General features: G+C 46.5%; 1 protein-coding gene across 5 annotated transcripts in view; it reads right to left on the minus strand.

Moving 5' to 3' along the window:
- The window catches only part of CYRIB (CYFIP related Rac1 interactor B), a 160,097-nt gene that overhangs the window by 38,351 nt on the left and 109,370 nt on the right, over nucleotides 1–12,376 (minus strand). For all 5 annotated transcript variants that reach the window (XM_088457897.1, XM_088457899.1, XM_088457901.1 and 2 more), the window contains one exon: nucleotides 4,797–4,831. The gene's annotated coding sequence lies outside the window, so the exon portion shown is untranslated. The remainder of the gene's footprint in view (nucleotides 1–4,796; nucleotides 4,832–12,376) is intronic.

Below are 12,376 nucleotides of genomic sequence, written 5' to 3' on the forward strand. Positions count from 1 at the left end.
CTATAGTGACAGGCACATCCGCACACACTGCAGGTACTATAGTGACAGGCACATCCGCACACACTGCAGGTACTATAGTGACAGGCACATCCGCACACAGCGCAGGTACTACAGTGACAGGCACATCCGCACACACTGCAGGTACTACAGTGACAGGCACATCCGCACACAGCGCAGGTACTATAGTAACAGGCAGGTACTATAGTAACAGGCACATCCGCACACACTGCAGGTACTATAGTAACAGGCACATCCGCACACAGCGCAGGTACTATAGTAACAGGCACATCCGCACACAGCGCAGGTACTACAGGTGCTATAGTAACAGGCACATCCGCACACACTGCAGGTGCTATAGTAACAGGCACATCCGCACACACTGCAGGTACTACAGTAACAGGCACATCCGCACACAGCGCAGGTACTACAGTAACAGGCACATCCGCGCACACACTGCAGGTACTATAGTAACAGGCACATCCGCACACAGCGCAGGTACTATAGTAACAGGCACATCCGCACACACTGCAGGTACTATAGTAACAGGCACATCCGCACACAGCGCAGGTACTATAGTAACAGGCACATCCGCACACAGCGCAGGTACTATAGTAACAGGCACATCCGCACACAGCGCAGGTACTATAGTAACAGGCACATCCGCACACAGCGCAGGAGCTATAGTAACAGGCACATCCGCACACAGCGCAGGAGCTATAGTAACAGGCACATCCGCACACAGCGCAGGTGCTATAGTAACAGGCACATCCGCACACAGCGCAGGTGCTATAGTAACAGGCACATCCGCACACAGCGCAGGTACTATAGTAACAGGCACATCCGCACACAGCGCAGGTACTATAGTAACAGGCACATCCGCACACACTGCAGGTACTATAGTAACAGGCACATCCGCACACAGCGCAGGTACTATAGTAACAAGCACATCAGCACACAGCGCAGGTACTATAGTAACAGGCACATCCGCACACAGCGCAGGAGCTATAGTAACAGGCACATCCACACACAGCGCAGGTACTATAGTAACAGGCACATCCGCACACAGCGCAGGTGCTATAGTAACAGGCACATCCGCACACAGCGCAGGTCCTATAGTAACAGGCACATCCGCACACAGCGCAGGTCCTATAGTAACAGGCACATCCGCACACAGCGCAGGTACTATAGTAACAGGCACATCCGCACACAGCGCAGGTACTATAGTAACAGGCACATCCGCACACAGCGCAGGTACTATAGTAACAGGCACATCCGCACACAGCGCAGGTACTATAGTAACAGGCACATCCGCACACAGCGCAGGAGCTATAGTAACAGGCACATCCGCACACAGCGCAGGTGCTATAGTAACAGGCACATCCGCACACAGCGCAGGTGCTATAGTAACAGGCACATCCGCACACAGCGCAGGTGCTATAGTAACAGGCACATCCGCACACACTGCAGGTGCTATAGTAACAGGCACATCCGCACACACTGCAGGTACTATAGTGACAGGCACATCCGCACACACTGCAGGTACTATAGTGACAGGCACATCCGCACACACTGCAGGTACTATAGTGACAGGCACATCCGCACACAGCGCAGGTACTATAGTAACGGGCACATCCGCACACAGCGCAGGTACTATAGTAACGGGCACATCCGCACACAGCGCAGGTACTATAGTAACAGGCACATCCGCACACACTGCAGGTACTATAGTAACAGGCACATCCGCACACACAGCAGGTACTATAGTAACAGGCAGGTACTATAGTAACAGGCACATCCGCACACACTGCAGGTACTATAGTAACAGGCACATCCGCACACAGCGCAGGTACTATAGTAACAGGCACATCCGCACACAGCGCAGGTACTACAGGTGCTATAGTAACAGGCACATCCGCACACACTGCAGGTGCTATAGTAACAGGCACATCCGCACACACTGCAGGTACTACAGTAACAGGCACATCTGCACACAGCGCAGGTACTACAGTAACAGGCACATCCGCACACACTGCAGGTACTATAGTAACAGGCACATCCGCACACAGCGCAGGTACTATAGTAACAGGCACATCCGCACACACTGCAGGTACTATAGTAACAGGCACATCCGCACACACTGCAGGTACTATAGTAACACGCACATCAGCACACACTGCAAGTACTAATGTAACAGGCACATCTGCACACACTGCAGGTACTATAGTAACAGGCACATCCGCACACACTGCAGGTACTATAGTAACAGGCACATTCGCACACAGCGCAGGCACTATAGTGACGGTTTGCCCGTCGCTATCCGGGTCTCGCGCATACGCACGACGGAACCGGCTCCGTCGTGCGCATGCGCTCTGGGCCACCATCGACTCGGTTGCAACCGGGTCTGATTCAGGCTCATAGACTGTAAGCTCCACTGAGGCTGATGTGAATGACTGAAATGTTCACTGTATAGCACTTCGAGATACGTACGCGCTACATAACTGCAAATAAATATTCCTGTATGAGAAGGCTAGAATTTCCACAAAAGCTCTGCAAGCTGAAAGCATGCCTAACTGTGAAGAAATGCTGACATCTAGTGGTCAGTTTTGAGAAGGCAATATGGGCTGACATTCCTCTATAAAATAATATATGGGGGGACACACTGTAGACTGCCAATTGTCTATGCACAGCAGATGCAGCAGTTTTCCGGGAGTAACCATTTTCGTAAGAATTCAGCGTATCACTTCAATAGGAAACAATGTAAGCTCACGAGCAGCGCCACCTTTTGTTAATGGTCTTGTTTTATTAAGGTATTTGTTCCCAATTGTAATGGGCTGCAAAGAAATGCTGGCACTCAATATAAAATTTTATAATGAGAAATGTATATAGTATTAAGGCACTCAGTGCATTGAAGTTGAGTTGCAATCGTATGGTGGCCATAAGTCAGTATGACTTATATAGAGCCACCCTGTTAGGTAATGCTGAATAGAGAAGATCACATTAGTCATTGGCTCATTAGAGTAAATCGTTCTATTTCTCTATCACACACCATACAGCTACGGTATGTTAGATCTTGCACACGCATGTGCGTATATAGGCAAATCTAATAACAGGTACACACTAGACGATATGTTGTCCGATCCAGCGGATGACATATCGTCCGCATCGGGCAGTGTGTACCTGCTATGTCGCTGACTATGCGCGCTCCCGCATGACATCGACCATTGGACCTGGGCGGTATTGTCAGCGGGGGCCATGCTGCCGAGTGCAGCATGGCCCCCACCATTTTTTCCGTCGCTCCCAGCATCAGCAAGTGTGTACGCACTTTCCGATGCCGGCACCCCGCCGTTAACAAGGTCGGTACACACTAGACATCGTGTGTACCAGCCTTATCAGTTCTGCATGAGAGAAAACTCACCTGTATATGGCCAGCGCAACAGACCACCCAAAGGAATATAGATGATAGAAGAACATTTCCTGTACTAGAAAGTGTAATGACAGGGGCAGGGAATTCTGTCCCCCACACTATGAATCACGTATACCCTGGCAAATCCGCCTGCTCAATCAACATATAAAAGACTGAGGATAAATGCAAACACTTCATTTATATCAGACATATTGAAGTAACAAAATGTTGTGTATCATGGTTTACAGGACAGATGTTCCAAATGGAATCGGTATGCGATGCCGGCTTAGCGTTCCCGCTAGGCTGTTTTAGCCGGGCACCGCACCCTGCCCGATTTTTAAAAGGCAGAATACGTCCTGCCCCTCTTAGCGGCGCCCCGATATAATAACCTGCCAAATGCTGTCCTCACCGGCGGTTTGCGGTGTCCCGCAGGTGGGGAAAATAGTGGTGCATCGGTCACCGCCGGTGAATGGATGCCAGGTGCATGTGCCCGGTATCCATTCACTTAGTCAGCAGCGCTTGGGGGCAGCCCGGCATGTCCATAATTGCTGGGCACGCCATCAATGGTGACGAAAAGGGGGTGAGTCTTAAAGTCACGCCCCCTTTTCTCGTGGTCAGGCCTCCTTTCCAGACGCCCGCACAGGAGTGCCCCTATCTAGGTCTGGCACCCTGCCCGGCGCCGGACCTAGAACGAACACTGCCGGCTGTCGGGATGCCCACTGACAAAATACCTACAGCAACATCACGATGGTTGGTATCCCGACTGGTTGGTATACTTACCCTCCCCCTTCTCCCCCTCCCTTCTTGTAGCCTAACCCTAACCCTCCCCACCCTGCTCCCTACCACTCCCGGTTAGTGCCTAAATCTATGTCTCCCCCATTGTGCCTAAACCTAACCCTCCATTAGTGCCTAACCCTAGCCCCCCCACCCACAGTGGTGCCTAACCCTAACCACCCCCAAAACCTAACGCTAACCCCGCTATGCTACCTAAACCTATCCCTCCGCCAACGAGGCTAACGCTAAGGGCGCCCCAGACTTACCTCATTCCGGCAGCCGTCCTTCTGGATTCCGGTGTCGGGATTAAGATAGGCATCGAAATACCGACACCTATCTTACCTCCCTTGTCGGGATTTAGACCGGCGGCATCGTGGCTACCGGTCTCATAACTACATCCCGTTCCAAATGCCAGACAAACATCTTCACTACTGTCTGGTCAAATCACTGTAACTGTAATAATGTAGTAAGTAGCACAAAGATAGGTTTGGCAATTGATACAGCATTGAAGTACAGCACACAAATAATAATAATAAAAAAAAACAACAAGGCATTTTTACAGAGGCAAGTGCATTAAATCATTAACACAATTATGGGTATCATTTAGCTGATAACTCACCTACTCCCAGTGTTACAGTAATGTTAGCTCCCAACCTGGAAAACACAGAATAAAACATGGTTTAATACAAAAGACACAAAGTGTTTGAGAGTTGAAGTTGTCAACCGATAATAAGTCTCAAATATAAAGGGTGTATAGGATATCTATGAGTGTCAGATACACTCTCTGGTGAAGTCCTATATAGAGGGATGGATACAGCTGTGCTTCCTTATAGAGGACTTATTCAGAATGTATCATACAACAGCGAGACTCATAGGAAGACTGGGAACTTGATTTTACATTTAGGGGGAATGCATCAAACCTTCTAAAGAGTGGAGAAGGGGACAAAAAGGAGTTCCCCATAACAACCAACCAATCAATCAATCAGTTTCTACCTATCATTTATCAAGTGGATTCCATAAAACGAAATGTAGAAGCCAATTGGTTGCCGTGGGTAACTTTGAAGCATCTCCCCGATAGTCCTATATATTTGCAAACAGTAACTCATCATGTGATGCTCTGTAATCTATTCAGGAATAATCCGTGTACACAGACTGTTATCAAAGATAACACAACACCATGCAGAGAATACAACAATGAACAAAACATGGTGCGTGTCACATTTCACATAAATCCAGGCGGCAGAGAGGACCCATGGTAACTGTATAGTGTATGTACCCCCGATCCGTCGTACAATGAATCCTCCCCTCTGCTGTGGGACCATTTACTGAACTACAAGGTGTAGATACACGCAGCATGGAATGATACATTGCGCCATCGTACAGCAGAGTGTATGGCGCAGGCTATATATCGTTACATCGCTGGGTTGCACAGTCATAAGGTGTGTACCCAGCTTTAGGGTCAGTTATATGGTGGGTGACAGGACTGTGCTTCTGTTTGTCCACTCAGGTAATGATAGGCAAACAAGTACAGGGGGTCTGCCAATCACACTGACCATAAATAATTAGATTTAGTCCTGGACCACCGACTGCGGTACCCCTGCGCCCCCCTGGAAACGCTTCCATATTTCAAATTTTACAGTGATACAGCACTAAATGGATTATTTATATAATTCACTACTGGATATAATTAAGGGGGATAGTATTCAGAAGCCTATATCTAAATGTTTTATACTTTCTATCAGTGTTTCCCAAACTGCACTTACAGGGGTGCTGTGCAGGGCCGGATTATCCATCAAACAGAAATGTCGGCCACGATCGCCTGCTTTCCGCCAGGAGTTTTCTTTTTATAATATTTTTGAAAATCAGGCTGCAGGGAGAACAATGATTCTCCCGAGTCGGTCTCTGGGGCCAAGCGGTTCTCCCGATTTACAGAGAACCGCATTAGGGAAGGGTCGGGATAGAGAGCAGCAACACCAGACCTTCCTTCCTCTATGGTAGTGAGTGGTAACACTCCAAGGTCAGAGGAGCATGTGCTGAGCCCTGATTGGTGGAGCCCAGCACATGCTCCTCTAGCCCCAGCAAAGGGATGGCCATGGGTGAGTTAAACATCAATGGTCACCATTGATTATTTACCTCGAAGGTATGAAACCATCAGCTGCTTTAATAATTTCCAGGCAGCAGGCCAATCAGGGAGTGGGGGTGGTGCTTCCCATGTCATGTCATGGCTATGCTCTGCGTCCCGGCACAAGAAGGGAAAAAAACTATGCCATTGATGGAGAACCATTGAATCTCCACAATCGATCGCAAAACCATCAACTACCGGTGGTTAACTATTGATGGCCAACCCTACCCCAACAGAGGGTGGGATTACAGCAGCATGGAGGAAGGAGCTGCTGGCTCCACATGAAGGCGAGAGGCCTGTCTGGTTGTGTTTATGTGTGACACTGCCTGAATGTCTGCTTGTGTGTGTGACCCTTTGTGTATGCATAACTGACCCAGTCTGTATGTGTATACAGAATGTCTATGTATGACCCTACCTGTAAGTGTATACAGTATGTCTATGTATGACCCTACCTGTAAGTGTATACAGTATGTCTATGTAAGACCCTACCTGTAAGTGTATACAGTATGTCTATGTATGACCCTACCTGTAATTGTATACAGTATGTTTATGTATGACGCTACCTGAAAGTGTATACAGTATGTCTATGTATGACCCTACCTGTAAGTGTATACAGTATGTCTATGTATGACCCTACCTGTAAGTGTATACAGTATGTCTATGTATGACCCTACCTGTGAAAGTATACAGTATGTCTATGTATGACCCTACCTGTAAGTGTATACAGTATGTCTATGTATGACCCTACCTGTAAGTGTATACAGTATGTCTATGTATGACCCTACCTGTGAAAGTATACAGTATGTCTATGTATGACCCTACCTGTAAGTGTATACAGTATGTCTATGTATGACCCTACCTGTACGTGTATACTGTATGTCTATTTATGACCCTACCTGTAAGTGTATACAGTATGTCTATGTATGACCCTACCTGTAATTGTATACAGTATGTTTATGTATGACGCTACCTGAAAGTGTATACAGTATGTCTATGTATGACCCTACCTGTAAGTGTATACAGTATGTCTATGTATGACCCTACCTGTAAGTGTATACAGTATGTCTATGTATGACCCTACCTGTGAAAGTATACAGTATGTCTATGTATGACCCTACCTGTATGTGTACACAGTATGTCTATGTATGACGCTACCTGAAAGTGTATACAGTATGTCTATGTATGACCCTACCTGTAAGTGTATACAGTATGTCTATGTATGACCCTACCTGTAAGTGTATACAGTATGTCTATGTATGACCCTACCTGTGAAAGTATACAGTATGTCTATGTATGACCCTACCTGTAAGTGTATACAGTATGTCTATGTATGACCCTACCTGTACGTGTATACTGTATGTCTATTTATGACCCTACCTGTAAGTGTATACAGTATGTCTATGTATGACCCTACCTGCAATTGTATACAGTATGTTTATGTATGACGCTACCTGAAAGTGTATACAGTATGTCTATGTATGACCCTACCTGTAAGTGTATACAGTATGTCTATGTATGACCCTACCTGTAAGTGTACACAGTATGTCTATGTATGACCCTACCTGTATGTGTATGCCTGCGAGCGACCCTGCATATATGTGTCTATGTGTGACCCTGCCTGTATTTATGTATGTGTGGATGTCTATGTGTGACCATTCCTTTATGTGTTTATGTATGTGTCTATGTGTGACCCTGCCGGTGTGTATGTATGTATGTATGTATGTATGTATATCTCTATGTGTGACTGCTTGTATATGTGTATGTATGCAGTGTTCTCCCCAGAAATTGTTTCCAGCTGGGTGGCATCCAAAAGTAGCCGGGTGGGGTCCTTCGCAATTATGCGCGCGCCGGGAAAAGGGGTATCTCCCAGACCAATCCAGCCGACAGGTCTCAGGCTGCTCCCCCACTGGCTCTCAGTCAGAAGTGCCCATTATGCAGTGCCCCCTGTATTTGTGCCCTTTATACAGTGCCCCCTAAAGTTTTCCCCTTTATGCATTGCCCCTTGTAGTTTAACTTTGCCCTTATGCATTGCCCCCTGGCTGAAGTAGTGCCCCTATGTAGTGCCCCCAGACTGGCCCCTTATGCAGTGCCCCCAGACTTAAATAGTGCCCACATACTGGTCCTGGTCCCTGCCCCAGCCCAGCACTTACCTTTACTTGATGGCCAAGGCCACTCCGGCTGCCTCGCGCTGACTGGATCTAACTAGATCCAGCAGGCACGCAGGGCAGGCTCGTCACGTCGCGGGTGACGTCATGGCGTCACCCTCGCAGTGTATCGCTGGGAACGCTGGCCTCTGAAGCGATCGGAGGTTTCTTTAGCCTACAGTCACTTCAGAGGCCAGCGAACCACAGCAGGTGTCAGCGGGGGAAAGTGCCGGGTGGCAGGCTGTTTCTGCCGGGCGATGCGCCTACAGAAAACAGCCTGGGGAGAACACTGGTATGTATTATGTATATATGTATGTATAGGTCTGTGTGTGACCCTGTCTGTGTGTGTCCATTCCTGTATTTGTCTATGTGTATGGGTTGGTTATGAGATGTCGGCGCTCGGGATCCCGACAGGGTTAGGATACCAACACCTGATGGCAAGTGTGACCCTGCCTGTATGTATGTATGTACGTACGTACATGTCTTATGCGAACATACAAGGTTATTATTGCAAGAGAACCTTGCTTTTGCTAGTGTTACATTAGCGTGAGACGTTCAACCGGAGCCCCAATGCTAATCAAATCTACCCCTTGGATTAGGCGTGCCACAAAACAATTCTGAAACAATAAGGGGGCCATGAACTGAGAAAGTTTGGGAACCACTGCTTTATATGCACTTTCTGTAACATTGGTTATGTCACGTATGACAAATTTACTTTGTATTGTATCATATTTTAATAACTAATATCTACATCCTCACCCAAATTATTATTTATTGTGTATATATTTTATTGTAGTATTTAAAGAGATTTACACCCCCTAGCGCCACTCAGGGCCGTAACTAGGGTAGTGCGACCTGGCACAGGGCACCAAAAAGTCTCGTTACGGCTCTGTCGCCACTTATTTCTTGCCATTTACACCAACGATAACATACATGAGTTCCAAAATGTCAAAAAAATGCACTCAGTCCTAGTCATCTGGAACAGTGAAGAACTTGGCTGGATAATAAAAGCATTAAAGGGGTATATTTACTAAAGTGAGTTTTTAGAAGTGGAGATGTTGCCCATAGCAACCAATCAGATTCTACTTAACATTTAACTAGCGCCTTCTAGAACATAATAGCTAGAATCTGACTGGTTGCTATGGGCAACGACTCCACTTCTAAAAACTCTCACTTTAGTAAATTTACCCCTTAAGGAGCTATAAATTGTAATGCTTGCGATTGTCAATACCTGTATACATAGAGGAAACACTTCATAGATTCCACTAATAAACAAGTGCGCCAGATAAAGACGGTCAGTAGTCAGATAACAGGACTTTTACCTATCAGAATCAGAATGTGTTGCAGTACAAAATATACTCACAAGATCAAAATAGAATAGAAATGTAGACTACAAGATGACACCAGGAACATTGGATACATTTGTAGACCTGAAATTCCTCATCTACAAGGGCACAGAGCATGTTACATCTGATGAAAGCCGTGCAGGGGATGTGGTCATGTCCTGTTGTAAGCTAAGCCACTGGCAAAGAGCTTAGAGCCGTATGCAATTAGAGCGGATCTGCGATACTTTTCCGTCTCCCAGACTTTTCGCCTACATCGCGTCTTTTGTAGGCGGAAAAGTATCGCAACCGTCCTCGCTTTACCCCGTATTCAATATGGGAGTACGCAAAAACGGGACCCGGCGAAACTTGAACAGGCGGAAAGTACTGTCAGATTTGGGGAAATCAGCCTGACACCTCCCAAAAGATGCTCTGACATGGGGGATCACTATGGTACCCCCCGATTTGGCTTGCTGAAGGTATTTGGTGTTTGTGAACGGGCTCAATAGCTGCTATATAGCGTTTTTGGATACGTGGTGCAGAATAGTATTCAGGAGTATTTTTTCCAGAAAGTAACTATTCCCAGCAAATTTGGGATAGCTGAAAATGGGGATCAGCATATTTAAAAGTTGCTAAAGTGAAGTTGAAAAAATTGTGGAAAATCCACCTGCCGCAACCACCTGCAATGAAAAAAAAACACCTGGGGCATACGTGGGGACCCCCCCAGAGTCAAGTTCGCTCGTTTTTATCTTTGTCCCCCAACATTTTTTTTTTCACCCCCAAATTCAAAGTGATTTTTTGGGGTGTCCTTAAGTGTTTTTGTTGTTTTTTTTTTAAACTGACAGTTTACCTTTGGGGGACTGTCTGAAGGCTGCACGGGGGTTCCCGCAATGTTGCACCCCAATTCTGTACTTTTTTCCACCTGCTATTCATAGGCGAAACTTTTCCGCCTATTACATTGCGATGACTTTCCGCCTAGGCAAAAAGTCTTCCAAACTGAATACGGAGCAAAAACAGGCGAAAATGTCATCGACGAAAAGTTTTCTCCAAAAACAAGCAAGAACGGCGTTTCTCTTCAAATTGAATACGGGCCTTAGATGGGGAGTGACCATGACAACTTGGGGGAGCAACTACACTTCTAAAACTGGGTACGATGGTGCGACCCAGCGACGGTGCGATAAGACAGAACACCACATCGGGGGCGTGCCATAGACATTGCAGGATCCGGTGTACAGCCACCCCTCCTCTCAGTGTCCCCGATTATACAAATCATTATAGAGCCAGACACATTTCTGTAATATAGTAAGATACCAAAGACAGACAACCGCCGACTTCTGTGCTGAAAATCGCTCACTTGGTTGGAAGGTTTCCAACTTTCCTTCCACACCAGGGGTCTTCAACCTTGGCCCTCCAGCTGCTGTGGAACTACACATCCCAGCATGCACTGCCATAGTTTTAGCATGCTGTTATATCAAAAAGGTGGCAGTGTATGCTGGGATGTGTAGTTCCACAACAGCTGGAGGTCCAAGGTCCAAGACCCCTGTCCAACACTTTAATAAGCATTGGCTGGCCGGGCTGGTTACACCAAACATTTCTGATTTAACCAACAAGTTGGAACAACGGTTTTACGCCTATTTTTCTTCAGCATTTTCACACTAACGGACAATTATCGTTCAGAACCATCCGAGCTAAGGTAGATATGCAACCAATACCAGTACTGTATATCCTGGCTATACTGATGGTAAAATTATATTGTATAAGATTTGCCTATTAATAAATATACTATGCAAGAAGTAACAGAACTACCGTTCGTAACTGAGAAAATTACAACTCAATTTTAAATGGCACAAGTGCCTCCTCGATGCAACCAGCAAATCTATTCATTTACATATTACGTATCAGATTTTGGTACCTTTAGCTGGTCTGACGGCAGTGCTCTAAACTGAGGTTCAATTGTCGGAATTAATACCAACATATAATGGAAATGCTTATGTATGATAGGATTATGGATGATAGATTTTTATAAAAACAGATCACTGGTAAGAGTCTGATTTAATATATGTTATTATTTTGTTACATTTATAAATGGGTGATGGGTATTGGTGTAGGCACAGGAGGCTGGAAACCACGTAGCATCAGAGACAGGACTGAGAGCCGGGACGGCACAGGAATAGCCATGGGCTGATACAGAACAGAGCTGCAGGAATACAGCCTGGTGCCAGGAGAGAGACACTACAGTGAAGTTGTTCTGGCAAAGGTCAGAAGACAAATACTCATTTAAATAAGGCGCCCTTACTCCCTATAGGCTGTACTGGTCAGGTGAACAGTACAGCGGTCCTGGTTGGTGGATAGACGAATCATGTGACATGGCCAAGATGGAGGCGCCCATGCAGTGCTGGTGCAGGAGAAAGTGCAGGGGTACTACAAGGGAAACACTGCCCCCGAATTGAGTCCGCTAACACCTGCACCACCTGAAGTGTTTAAAGTATGAAAAGGACTGAAATGTAATCATGGAACTAAGTTCCCGACAATACAGCTGGCTATGGGCTTGTGTTGTCTCAGGGCTGCTCGTGTCTACTCCAACGTGTATTGGCCAGTCCGGAGTACCTGT

The sequence above is a fragment of the Taudactylus pleione genome, unplaced genomic scaffold (assembly GCF_031769625.1).
Source record: "Taudactylus pleione unplaced genomic scaffold, aTauple2 ptg000791l, whole genome shotgun sequence".
NCBI classification, from domain to species: Eukaryota; Metazoa; Chordata; class Amphibia; order Anura; family Myobatrachidae; genus Taudactylus; species Taudactylus pleione.